The 14212-nt window shown below is 40.0% G+C and overlaps 1 protein-coding gene across 12 annotated transcripts in view; it reads right to left on the bottom strand.

Annotated features, from left to right (window-relative positions):
• arvcfb (ARVCF delta catenin family member b) overlaps window positions 1-14212 on the bottom strand; it is a 181385-nt gene that overhangs the window by 130201 nt on the left and 36972 nt on the right. For 7 of the 12 annotated variants that reach the window (XM_088300854.1, XM_088300916.1, XM_088300899.1 and 4 more), the window contains exons 2-3: window positions 13409-13481; window positions 11474-11589 (exon numbers count right to left, since the gene is read on the bottom strand). The exons of 2 other annotated variants lie outside the window; for them this stretch is intronic. The gene's annotated coding sequence lies outside the window, so the exon portion shown is untranslated. Of the gene's footprint in view, window positions 1-9626; window positions 9723-11473; window positions 11590-13408; window positions 13482-14212 lie in introns of those variants that run through there. 3 more of the 12 variants (XM_088300872.1, XM_088300864.1, XM_088300950.1) reach the window with 3 other exon arrangements.

Here is a 14212-nt window from a genome sequence, read left to right as displayed (position 1 = left end):
AAGCCAAATTCTTTAACAGCAATTATTCAGAAATTATTTTTGGTGGAATTTGCACGCAGGGAATCGTCAAGACTAAAAGTCTAAAGAAACGTTCTGAAATTTATCATGAAATAATGAGTAACAAGCATAAAATGTATAGGTTTCTACTACAAGGCAAATATTTTTTTCAGGAAAAGCCTACTAAAACATCTGAACTTTATTTGGGTTAAATTAGATGTGCGCTGACTGAGGAGTTTGAATGTGATTGGTTTAGTTCTCACTGAGTGTGCACACCTGCGCAATCACATCTCAGTTGTATGTTTTTACTTCTCCTATTGAAAAGCCTTTTATTCTTTTCCCTTTTTTTCTTTTTTTTTTTTTTTTTTTTTTTTTTTTTTTTTTTTTTTTAGAAATTGAGTTGTAAAGGGGGCAGCACGAAGCGGAGTGGTTAGCGCAATGACCTCACAGTGCAGAGGTCGTGGGATCGATTCCAGCTCCAGCCTTTCTGTGTGGAGTTTGCATGTTCTCCCCATGCTGCGTGGGTTTCCTCCGGGTACTCCGGTTTCCTCCCACATTCCAAAAACAATCATGGTAGGTTGATTGGACTCTCTAAATTGCCCCTAGGTATGAGTGCGAGCGCGAGTGTTTGTTTGTCTTTATGTGCCCTGCAATTGGCTGGCAACCAGGGTGTACCCCGCCTACTGCCCGAACACAGCTGGGTTAGGTTCCAGCACCCCCCCCCCCGTGACCCTTGTGAGGAGAAGCGGTACAGATAATGGATGGGATGAATGGATGGCGATTTAAAGGTTTTTTTTTTTTTTAAATCATCTAGATTGACCTTTTTTTTTTAAGTCACAGGAACTTGGCATGTAAACAGGGGTGTGTAGAGAGTTTATATCCACTAGATAGAGACATAGTTAATCTGTAATCACTTTCATTCTGAATTTAGCGTGGGCGAATGTTTCCAATATTTCAATAATTGCCTAAAAAAAAATGTGTATTTCAATGATCAATTATTAAGACTTTTTTTTAAACATCTCTTTTTTAAAAAAAAAAAAAAGCCTACAAGCAGCAACCTCTGCCTCAGCTGGTTGGGTAAAATAAATAGATAGTGTTAAAAGGACACAGTATAGTGAGGTTGAGCGACAACGGGAGGGAGGAGAGAACAATAGCCCACTCAACAAAATCCCCCCAAAAATGTATGTCAATTTGGGTAGCGTCATTTGAAAACCCATTCACTCCTTCACCCATGTTTTTTCAAAACTTTCAATAATAAAACTGTTGAACAGCAAAGAAAGAGAAAGACAGATAAAATCAAAATACTGTTATCATTCACTTAAAGATGTCAGACTTTCTATTCATACTGTCATCAGCAGGATTCCTGTGTGTTTGCTATCAGAGCATCCGGCACCTGGAGGAGCACAAAGTGATGGCGGCGGAGGAAATGAGCCAAGGAATAAGTGGCATTGATTGAACAGGTTCATGTCCACCGTAATCCATAAACAAGGCTGACCTGCCACTCATTAGTGGACGCTCTGTCCTGACCACATTACACAACGCTGGCTCAGATCCCAGAAATGACTGCTAGAAACGCTCTAGCGAAGGTCTCATCGCTCATAATTGACGTAATCTGGGGGCTATTTGCCATAACGGGATTAGGAAAGCGATTTTTCAAAGCAGTGTTTTAAAAGAAAGCAAATGACATACATGGCACAGAACCAGATTGGGAAATAAATTCTTTGTGTTACGATAACATCGATCAGGATCAAGCATCTATTAAATCGCAAGTAGTGAATCACAAACGTAATGACAGATATAGTAGAACTGATGTAGAAATATTTTTGAAGTGTCTATCTCTTTGCTCGGATCCGAACAAAGATAGCACTTTTATGCATTCTTATTGAAATACAGAAGTCGAGCTTTCTCATTGTGAAGACAAGGTTTTTCTTGCACAGCGAACGAACACGGAGAGATGGGATTAGGACTATACAATACATTTGCTTTAAACAAAGGCGACCAGCGGCTTGTGTTGGGCAAAATATTTTATATAAATCACACGATCCCTTGAGTCAGTATTGGGAATGTAATTGCAGTACAACCAAAAAGACCAACATTCGAGACTATTCGCTAAAAATTGTAATGGGAGGCTTAGACTAAGGAAAAGGACGTGTTTAACAAAAGCTTCTCCTGGGTGTTCCCTCTTGTGTTTCATATTCAGGAGCAAAAAGTTTCAGCTAAACAATTCACAAATGAGGCTTGTGTGTGGGGGGGGCGTGTGCTTGTTCCCTTCAATAGGACGTCTCATTATAATCCTTTTGATCAAAGTGCTGACAGTCAAATCTGCAAGACACTTCTCAGGCAATGTGAGTCCCAAGTGTGAGTTGATCCAAACAAAGAACTTTTAATTAGTGTTACGATAACAGACGGGCAGACAATGTCATGTTACAGTTCCCCATCAGTCATGCGTGACTGCATCTGGAATTCATGAAACCAAATTAATATTTTCCACACCTTTATGGTGTCCTCTCGTGTGCACAGTGCACTGAGAGTAGTGCGCTGCATGGCTCAAGCATGTCAAATTCCCCATTGTGATGTGTAGTCTGATTCACGCTGGTGCATTTGTGTGAGCACTCCAAGGTGAGGCGACTTCAAGTAGCATGCTACAGGCCCCAGGATGCCCTGGTGACTGCAATGACCTTCTTAATCGTAATACAGTAATCCCCAAACAAGACGGCTACTTGTGTCAAAATAATATATGAAATCAGAGGTGTACAATTTTTTTACTAATAAAATTAAAAAAAATACATCAATATATCTAGCTCTAGATCTCGATCTCGATCTCGATCTAGAGCTAGATCTTGATATAGATCTCTGTCATGGTCCGTTCCGTCATGTTATGTTTTTGTTTATGCTTTGCTCAACGGGCGTGGGGGCGTGTCGTGTTGGCTGGAGAGACGCGCCCACCTGCCCCCGCACCTGTTACTCGTTTACTCATTTAATATTCACTACTTAAACGCCAGGCGCTGACTATTTGGGTCGGTGCATTGCCGTATTTCCGGACATCACTGCCCTATTTTCGGACAGCACTGTGCCCTTGCTTTGCCCTTGCTTTGCCCTTGCTTTGCCCTATCCTCATGTCACTTTTGCTCGTTGCTCTCGTTCATGTTCATAGCTCATAGTTATTTGTTACTGTCCCCGTTTCATAGTCAAGTTTAGTTCTCCCCAGCCGCGTTTCGTTCATCTTCATTGTTTTGCACTTTGTCACGTTTATTTATTCCCAAGTACCTTGTTTGCCTTTCGGTTTGGTTTTGATAATTAAATTCCCTTTACGTTACCCTTGCCTTGGCTTCCCTGCATTTTGGGCTCCCTCTTCCTCTCCTACCTCCGCCACCCGCGGAGCGTAACAGATCTCGATATAGATCTCGATATAGATATAAATATAGATAGAAATATAGATATAGATATCGGCTTGTATGCCATATATATAAAATATGTTTCCGTATGTGGAGCACAAAGAAAAAACGTCTCGGCGATACTAACATACAGTGTTGACTTAGCTCCAGTTTGGGGTTCAGCCTGTACTTTATAGAATATGGTCTGCTGATAATTTGCTCACAAGCTTCCCCTCATGTCAGGAGCCATCTGGATCCATGGCGAGGCTATGGCAGTCCTCCCGGCATCATCTCCCTTTCAGGGATGAAAATCATCACCAGCTGAATGCAGTGACATTGGATGGATTCATCCAGTTAATGGCCGCTTGTGCCACCAGCCGCTTTGGCAGGTCACCATTTTCCTCTTCAAAAAAATAAACGTGGGTGATGGGTAAATGTAGGAGCAGTTTACTTTCTTTGTTTGATTGTGGGCCCCGTGTCAAAGAGAGCCTTGGTTATTATTGTGGGCTGTAAGTAATATGTACTACCGGCATATAAGAGAGTCTATTGCTCAGAATTGTATTTGCAATAATGCATTTTTTGCTGATTCACTCACTCAATTTCAACCTTCATCAACTCTCAATGAGTTGTTGTGACAAATAATTTGTCACCGTAACAACAATGTCAGACTTCTCATCCCAGGTTTTTTTTTGTCATCTTTTAGTTCCCTTCTCTTTGCACAAGACAAATTCCCTGTTCAAAAGAGCTCTATTAAATCTTTCAAAAGAAAATGGCAGATTGGCAGTGGCTCTCATGCACACAAATTCCATTTTAGTGCACCATACGCATCGCATGACTTTTTTGACAACCGCTGTGTCAACACCGGTGTTCCTTGTGCACGAACAAAATGTGTTTCTTCCTCCTTTCCTGTCAGATGTACTCTGCACCTGCCCTGAGCTTCGGTCCTTGCAGTGCCTGAACTGAAACAATGTTGACGGCAAGGATGTGTCGGAGTAGACCATAAACTAGTCACCGTGTTTTTGTGAAGCATGACCCAGCTCCACGACGGTGTATAACTCACCAATGCATTCAGTTAAAAGTGGATTGCGACCAGGCACCATCTGTCAAGAAATACAAATGGCATTTGCTACTGCTACCCATTTTATTTTCAAATGGTGTTTAATGTTTTCTTCTCTTTCAAACAACCCACAGTAACACCTGCATCTGGATGAATAGTGAATGAAAGGGTTACCCCCCTTTCAACATTTGATGCTAGTCTGTATCTTAACTACTGGCAAGATGCCTTCGAGCAAGGTTCCATCACAACCCCGAGCTCAAATTATTGAACCCGCCATATGCCATCACTCCACTATTATACAGTCACCAGGCAACATCATCCGACTCTACATAACCTAGCTATGTGTATACATACTAGTTCACACAAGATGTTCTATCCTTTTTATACCCCAAAGAGTGTTATCCTGTCTTCAATTGTGTTCCAAATATTTACTGATACTTGACTAAATAACTCCAGATGGACAGCACATCATGAGAGGCAACTCATGCTTTGTGCTTTAGCATAGTTTAGCATCCATCCATCCATTATCTGATCTGCTTCTCCTCAAAAGTTTCGCGGGGGGTGCTGGAGACTATCCCAGGTATCTTCGGGCCGTTGGCGGGGTATGGTTGGAACTGGTTGCCAGCCAATCGCAGGGCTCACACTCATACCTAGGGGCAATTTAGAATGTTCAATTAACCTACCAATTTTTGGAATGTGGGAGGAAACTGGAGTACCCAGAGAAAACCCAAGCAAGTCACGGGGACAACATGCAAACTCCACACAGGAATCGAACCCTGCACCTCTGCACTCTGATGTTAACATTAGGAAATAAAAACATTAGAATTATAAGCACTCATTAAAATTAAACATCTACACATGAACTATCTCTATATAATGAAAAATCACAAAAAATACATGTACAGCGTGCATCATTTGTTTCTGTATTTTTAAATTATGCTGACATTATGAGCACATACCACAGACTCATCTTTACCGAGGAAAATTCCCCTCTTATCTCCACTGTGCAGGAAATGGTAATGTCGCTAACATGAGGAGCACTTGTTTGGCACTGTCGGTAATCACCTTTTTGGAAAAAGAAAAAAAAATGTATTTGCGCTTACTCGCTTCTACTGCCGACACACACGCAAGCACGTTAAAACCCAAGAGTCACTTTCAAAGTAAAAGCAGCACATTTTTTTACAATTTATTTTGTCCTTCATACAACAAAGTCCAGTAAACTCAGTTGATGGGTCACCTGTGGTTATATTTTGCCTTCCAGGCCGTACTTAGACATTGTGAAGATTTGCCTTTGGATCAAGACTGCCATCTTGTTAAGTGATAGATACTGTGATAGATCCATACACAGTTTTACATGTACAAATTCTATTTATCAAACTAAATATTGAATGCAGCATATTTAATGCAATGAAGATAACATGAGGTGTATGAATTATTATAATTATGCTATGTGGGAGGATATAGCTCAATTGCGAGCTCTATGGTGTCTGTCCAAATTACTGTGACGTCTCTTAACCAGCATGCACGCTGCTTCTTGACAATAGAGCACTCGTGAATGCAACTCTTGAAGATAGACGCGAGACGATGAGAATGATGGAGAAGGGCAAGAAGAGGAAGGACAGGGAGAGGAATTATTCAATGGCATTAAGATTTGTAGCTCAGTAAGCTCCTCATTACCATAACTTCATAATGTTGCTGCTTCTCTCTGAATAATAGATTCTGATTGAGCCTTCCTGTGAATCGCTGCACATTCTCTAATACCTCAGACTTTCTATTTGTTATGGAATGATGAGCCTTCAAGTTGTGTGGGAGAGAGGTGGGAAATAAATAAAAAAAAATAAAAAAAAGAGGAAGACGAATTCCTTCCCTCCCACACATACACCATATACTTCACACATTTGTGGCCATTGCAATCTTCAATAAAAACGACCTTGTTTCATATCTCTGAGGATGACCAGTCAAACCAATTAACATTCCAGTGCAGTATTTCTCCAGCTGGAGAAAAGCAGGCAAAACTCCCTTCCTTCCTTCCTGCCTCTCATGCAAACACGAGCACATATGAAGCACAGCGAACTCATTTGAGAAATAAGTTTGTAGCAAGACTTTTTGGAGGCACAACTGAGCATTACAGGGTCTTCAGAAATATATACAGTTGGCACCGATTTCATTAAAAAGTGTTTGAAGATGAGGGAGGAAGACATTTACACACTAAGGCTTCAATTCAAAAAGGAAGATGAAGTACAAATAACACTGCGAAATGTGAAATAAATAATATGGAACGCCATTGATTAGTGCGTTAGCGTGGCCCTTCTTACACTGCGCCTTTTGAAAAATCAATTAATTGCTCCTGGTCTAGCGGTGAAATCAAACAGTGGACTTCACGCTTTAATTTCAAAATGTTTCATACAGATATGGCATACAATTTTGCAGTTACAGCTATTTCATGCAGAAGACTTCAATCAGTTTGTGTACCTGGTCCAATAGGAGCGCTTTTACATTTGGTGAATAATCGTTCGTGTCTTTTCCGGTCTACAGGGATCTGCACTTGGCATCTAAATAAAAGTGGCCTAATGGATACAAGGTGCTAAATTGTAAATCACAAGAGATGCAAAATCTCGTGGTAGTGCCCTTGTGAAGGAACACTTGAACAAATGTTTAGCCTGAAACGCAACCATTAAGATAAATTATCAACCCTATTACATGACAAATCAAACCTGAACCTCAAATTTATCCTGAAGGGAGAATTTACTGGACGGTTGTTGAATTTAATTGTTTATTTTTATTGAACTGAATATATGTTATAATTATTAGAATTCAGTAAACTGATTGATGGCATTAATTCTGTATTTTAAAGTTGGACATTATATTTTGTTCACGTCAATTGACTTCTCAGCTGTGATGTTCACAAGAATTGAGGAGAAAAAATCATTCAAACTATTTATTATAATGTTTGATGCAGAAAAATTCCTCTCGTTAGTTTTTTTAATTGTATATCCAGTACATATAAGTTAAAGAGCCCTTTTACAAAATACTTTGAATACATTTTGATTATTTGTTGCAAAACCTTTATGAAATATTTTTGTTTTGCAACATGAATGAAACCTCTTTGTGTGTTGTTGAGTGCTGTTATGTTGACGCGACTACATTGACGGGTCTAACAGCTATGACTGCCTGACAAAAAAAAAAAAGACAAGAATTGCTCTAATCGCGGTTAGAAATGAAACTGCAGTTTGCAGCACATTTTAAAAATGAATGGCTTGCTGCTTGGTACAAAACGCTGACACAGCAGAGTATAGACTCAAACAATAGAATGGCATGTCAAAATCATCCATCCATCCGTTTTGTATACCGCTGAGTCTGTTCAGGGTCAGAAGGAGCTTGAGTTCTCTCCCCGAGCGACTACGCCGCGGACTAGACGTTAGTCAATCGCAGGGAACGTTTGGAGACCGACACTCATTCAAAATCACATTCACTGAGTGAGAACTGAACTCATGCTATACATGTATTGAAGTTAGACGAACATACCGCAACACAATCAGCACCTGGGTTCAAATCCAAATCACATTTGGAGTATACTGTGTTTTGGAAAAGGTGACATTTATTATTTTGCATACAACATTCCTGAATTAAACTTACTCTGAGACATTGCAAGTTTAAAAGTGTATCGTGATCAATATCCTGCATTTCTCAAGTATTTGACACATCTGTTTTGTATCTGCCCTTTCTCAAGAATGATTTTGTAGAAGAATGTATTATGGGTTGCGTTATTCAGACAACCTACAAATTCATCATTTGTCCCACTGTGGTTAAAAACACAACAAAGCTCCAACCAGCTGGGAGGCAAACATATGAAGACAGTTTCCTGAAGTTGTCTCATTGCAGCATGAACAAAGCAATCCTATTTTCACAAAGCCTCCACGTATTCCCATTTGTCTCCTTGAGAATACAAAAAAGGGAATTTTTCTGCTCTTGAATTTTGTTTATTTATTTGGTAAACTAAAATCCAACCCATAACTACTCTTCAAAATGTCCTAAAACGGAAGTATCTGGTCTGTGAAGAAATTTCATTTGGAAAGGAGCACTCTGCATGGTCAGAGAAGATGGAGAAGCAAGAAACAGATGACTTATTAGGTTCCAACTGAGAGTCTGAAGTCATGAATCCTACATACAACATTGCGTCAACACTCCTGACCACTGCAACTGGTGCGTGTGTGTGTGCGTGTGTGTGTGTGTCTTGGTTGTTGTTGTGCGGTTGTTGAGCTTCCGCCAACAAGGCGTGAAGGACGACCATCCTTGCTCACCACAGAGGAGATGCCCAGATTAGTCACGCTGGCTGCTCCCTGTCTCCGGCAACACTCAACTGCCTACCAAAGGCATATCCCAAATTCAAACAACAATGTCAAACTTCATCGAAAACGCCATAGAAACATAGGATTAGTGTATGATGCACACGTTGTAATTCCCTGATGATGTACGCTGTGGAAAATGGTATAGTACATGAACAATTCCCCTGTAATGCGAAATACAATAATGGTTGAGAGGCACTTTGGAGTAAAACTGCCACACGCATTATATGAAAGTTTTTCACCACAATATCATCACTAGAGAGTGACATGGGGGTGCATTTTCAGTGTGTGGATTTATTTATTATTTATTGTCTTTCCTGTTAAATTTTTACTTTCAGCACTTAATTTCAACTTTTCACGTGAATATTTGTCTTTTCAGTGTGGCCTTTGTGCACCTCACAATTACACCATTAAAAGCATTTTTCCCAAAATATTGTATTCCACATTCCACAACAGCATCTTTTAGTCTTTATTCCCAGTTTTTTGAAACTATTGACTCCAGACCAAACATCAGAACTCTCAAGTGAATGCGCACCACCAAGCCATGTACAGCAGATGCATGACTAAACTACAACGCAGAAATTAGTACATAACTAAATGCATGTTAGCAGCAAAAAGCAACAATGTCTAAACCATCCAAGTAGTGCAAAATTATACTAACTTAGTAATGCATGCAATTGTCTAAGTTTCCTTTAAGCCCCTGCAAACACTTGGGATTGTGTGGTGTGGTTAGACTCATTACTGTAGTAAATTAGATGAGATGAACTCGAAAGCCTAGATCACTACAAAGTAAGGACTGCAAATTAGACTGAACTGGAGGTGAATGCATGACAGCAAACTTATTTGACCCACCTTTCCCAACCAATTCAAGATGCTGCATCTGTCCAAGTGGGGATCCTCTACTTGATGTAAATGCACGCAGCAAAGTCCTATTTGCCGGCTTATTAATATGCTGTCATTGCCCCAGCACATTCTGATATTGAATGAGTCCAAGTAAGCAATATCTGAGGGAGTCAATGACAAAAAAAGCAATTCAGAGGTGATATGATGATGGCCTCCAGAGTAAAAAGTGAGTGGCTAGAAAGGGAAAATCAAGATCATCTGTGAAAGATAAAGTGACATCTTTTTAGGGACAGCAGTTCCGGCCAAAGCAATTTAAAGACATAAAGGACAGTAAAACATCATGATACCATTTTATCATGCTTTTATTGAGAGTTTTCTCTTCTTTTCACATGCTTGTTGATTTTACTGTTTTTGTACGAAAGCGATCACAATTAAACAGGTAATAAACGAATGTTCTAAACATTGGACAGCCAGTGAAATCGCTTCCTACTCTGTGCGACCAACAGGCCACGAGAGTTGTTGTTAAGATTCTTAGAGACCCTGCTCACACTGTTCTCGGTATTTGAGTGGCTGCCTACAAGCCGCAGGCTGCGGAGGACAGTCAAACATATGTCCCGCTGAGCAAAAAAGGTGCATTCTCCTTGAGACAAAATCAAAATCTGGATGTCACTTCATTTCTTGAATTTCAACAAAAAGAACACAGAAGTTGTTGTGTTGGGTCCCAGTGGCCCTCCTTCTTTCAACCCTGTAGACCTCGGCCCCCTGGCATCTTATCTACATCCAACAGTCTAAAGTGAAGCCCTTCTCTTCCCAGCAGCACTTATGAAGCTTGCTGCCACGCGGAGGCGACATCGAATTGTCTTTGTTTTATTAATTCTAGAGATGCCCCCTATACAATAAATAATGTAAATATCATACAGACAATCTAAACTTTCTGCTCTTTAATTAGAAATGTAGACGGCCAATTGTCAGAGTTGTGATTGGAAGAAGTGTGTGTGTAAATTAAACTTCCCGCTGCGCACACACGACATCTTTCTATTGGCTGCTGCGGACGAGACATTGATTATTATGTGGGTTGTAGAGCCGTGTAAAGCCAATCGTAACCTTTAAATCATTTTGGGGTCTAATTAAGAGTTAAAAAAAAAAAACAGCACAACTATCACAATGAATTGCACACAGAGACAATGATGATTATTATATAGTGCTAGAAGCTGTCCACTCATCTATGATGAGACGCTTAGCATAAAACGTGCCTAACTAGCAACATATTTTCAACAAAAAGTAGTAAAAGTTTGTAAAAAGGGTGGTTCCTAACTCAAATTTCCACTGTATGTGAAAAGATTTAAGTATTGAGGTTTGCAGAAGTAGTTCGTATGGTTCTTTTTTCATATTGGGATTGAGTTCATCTGGATGATCTCCACTTTTTGTTGGTAGGTTAAAACAGTGAACTCATCCTTGAGATTTAGTAACAAGCATATTTTCAGATTGCTGTTTACATAAACTGACTATATAGGGAACAAAATATCAACAATTGTGACATACTGTGAAAATGTTCTGCAAGTTATACATTTTTTTCAGTCAAAACCGTGACATGTTTATTTATTGATGACATTGGAATTATTATGACAAAGCCGAAACGTTGGAAAATGTGTCAAATAAGTCTATAAGAGATCAAATAAGAGCTCAAACTTGGGTAGGTCATATTAGTCCACCCAACGTCTGCACACACTTTGACTGTCAACCATAATTGGCCCCTTGCCAGTAGATTAATAAATACCATAAAATGGCTTCAAGCTCAAGAGAGTTAATTAAACGGGAGACATTCTGGAAAGGCAAGGATTTAAGGTTCAAATGACCTTGATTAGAGAGGAGAGGCTCCTGGTGGGATAGCACCACTCTTCAGTGCACTTCACCTTGCTGATGAACATTTATCACTCAGTGATGGTTGCAAGATGAACTTGTTGGATTGCATCTGAAAAAAAAAAGGCCTTGAGATTCTATTCGACATTATTATACAATTCTCAAATACAATAGTGACATTGTTGGTGGCATACAAACTGCTCATTCATATCAAATGTGTAAAATGTATTATTTGGAGTGTCCAATTAACTTGCATGCTTAGGACTCGGGAGGACGCTCAATCTCCCAACGAGGAAGTAATCTGCGATAAGCATGACAGGTGTCTGATGCGCTCAATGATTCCTGCTAGAATTATGGGGCATGCAAGGAGATTTTGAAAGTCTGGTTTGACCTTTCGAAAAGTCGTTTGGCTGTCAATCAGTCGACTGTTGGCCACTTATTCTCACCTTGATGAAACATAAATGGAAAGACTGCATGAATGCAGAAAATGAAGCGGCTCGAGATGGTGAAAACAATAAAAACTTGTTTTATCTACATAGTCCTAACTTTTATCAGGATACTAGACAAGGAAGCAACTGAAAATGAATCATAGCTTGGAGGACGTGTTGGAGATAAAGTGATCTCGAGAGACAGTGTCAGAGTCTGGTTCTTCTCACCATAATACGTTGCAAGATTTATAATTTCCCCCTCATGCCAAAGCTTAAAGTGATTATCTTCTCCAAGAACAGGCCTCTTCATCGAGCTGCACAGAAGCATGTCCAGTGATGTCGCACTCCCCCATGAAGAACAAGCAAAGTTGTTCATTCCCAGAAGACCACAAAGGAAACAAGACATGACCTGAAGTTGGGATCCACTTGATCAACTGCCAAACTATTTAAGTACGTTTCTGCCTTGGCTGCCACAAACGAGATTATCCTCCAGAGCAAAAAGAGACAAGCAGCAACTCTGTGCTGTTGTAAAATAACTACAGAGAGTCATCTCGTCCAAGGCACTAAAGAGGAGGCAGACCATTAGTCAAGCTACCACAAATTAGTTGAACTGCAGCTCCTAGCACCCGGGTTACCAAACTGGTTGTCAGGTGGTAACCAGACAATATTTTTAAAGGACAAATACTTTTAGAAGCAAAGCAAAGGTGTTTAGGGATTCTGGGCAATATCCCGAGTTTCAACAGAGAAGCTTTTATCTCACAGTGTGCTGTTTTGTTTAGTGATGAAAATGGAGGCAACACGTTCCTTAATAAGGAAAGACAAATCACAATCTCAACATTCACCTGTGGATCTACCGCTCCCTCTTTCAACCCCGCACAAAGATTGAATGTATGCTTCCACGACAACACCATATTTACTTTGCGACTTTTCAAAAATGACAAAGCAGTCCATGCAATTAGTATTTGTTTTCGGTTTTTTGTTTTACAAGAATCGTGTTTTCTGTGTGTAATTCCGCTTCCTGCCATATACTAAAAACACCAGGTAATACGATGACTTTAACTTGCAAATAGGAGTGTGAATGTTTCTCTCCATGTGCCCTGTTATTGACTAGACTCAAGTCCAGGGTGCTCTCACCCAAAAGTAGGAAGGGATAGGTTCCAGCCGTTAACAAAATACAGGTAGAAAAATGAATGGAAGGATTTTGACATCAATCAAAAAGTACCTTTAAAAGAAAAACTAACTAAACCATATTGTCGAGCATCAGTGGAACGCTCGACCCAACAGAATCATTTTGACATTGTCCATTTTATTTGTTGATGCTCCACTTTTATTACTTATTTTAATACTTCAGCCTTGGAGATGTTCTGAGCCCTGCTGAAATGTCACGGGTTATGTTTAACCTCTCATTTATGTATGTTCACGTGTTATTAAAATTGTTTCGAAGTTCCTCGGAAAATCAGAACACAGCCCCGTGATAGACCGCAACACAGAAAAAGGACTCACCTGAGGCTGAGGAGAAAGGCACATACAAATATCAGTCCAGGAGGACATTTATCAGACCACGACCACACTCCACCTGTCAGACAGAGACTTAACGTAAGCCCGGCTTCAAAGAAGATAAGCACTTTATCAATGCACTCGAGATAACGGGAACCGCAGTGCAGACCTTCATCTGGTTTTAAGTTTCAGGCCAGAAATCTTGTAAAAAAACAGCTATGTATTTAATAGGACAATAATACTAACTCCTAACTTGAACACCACCAGTAGAATATAACCTAAAATTGGTCAACGCTTACATAAAACAATGTCTACTCAGTCAGAACTATTTGTGTTGAGCAAGTCTGAGGACTCTCAAACCCAGTGATGGCTGCCGCAGTTTTCACCCTCTTGACGACCCGCCACTGATCAAAAAGTATTCATCAACAGTTTCAAATTTATTTGCATGTAATACAAAATAATGCACAGCAATAGGGTCAACACCACTGAATATTACAACCACAAAAGTAAAACATCAAATTAAAATCTTACTAGCATTCAAAACTAAGAACTGTTTTCTCTCTAAGGCCCAAAAATCACATCCTTCTCATTTAAGCAAGATTGGCTGAGGATTCACATCAAGCTCTCACCATGCAATACCACCTTGGACTTTCACGCATGGCTAACATGGCACAACTCCTGCCTCAAATGGTGTGCTTGCTCGCTGGCTGTGGCCAGCGGCTGCTAAATGTGTCCAGCCTTTCGATTTCCTGCTGTCTGTGATTTGACTCCCATTGAATGTGTGTTTTGAATCATTATAACTTGGACCTA

The sequence above is a fragment of the Idiotropiscis lumnitzeri genome, chromosome 1, assembly GCF_059441095.1.
Source record: "Idiotropiscis lumnitzeri isolate Australia: NSW breed Sydney's pygmy pipehorse chromosome 1, RoL_Ilum_1.0, whole genome shotgun sequence".
NCBI classification, from domain to species: Eukaryota; Metazoa; Chordata; class Actinopteri; order Syngnathiformes; family Syngnathidae; genus Idiotropiscis; species Idiotropiscis lumnitzeri.
This window is presented reverse-complemented; position numbering and strand designations above follow the sequence as displayed.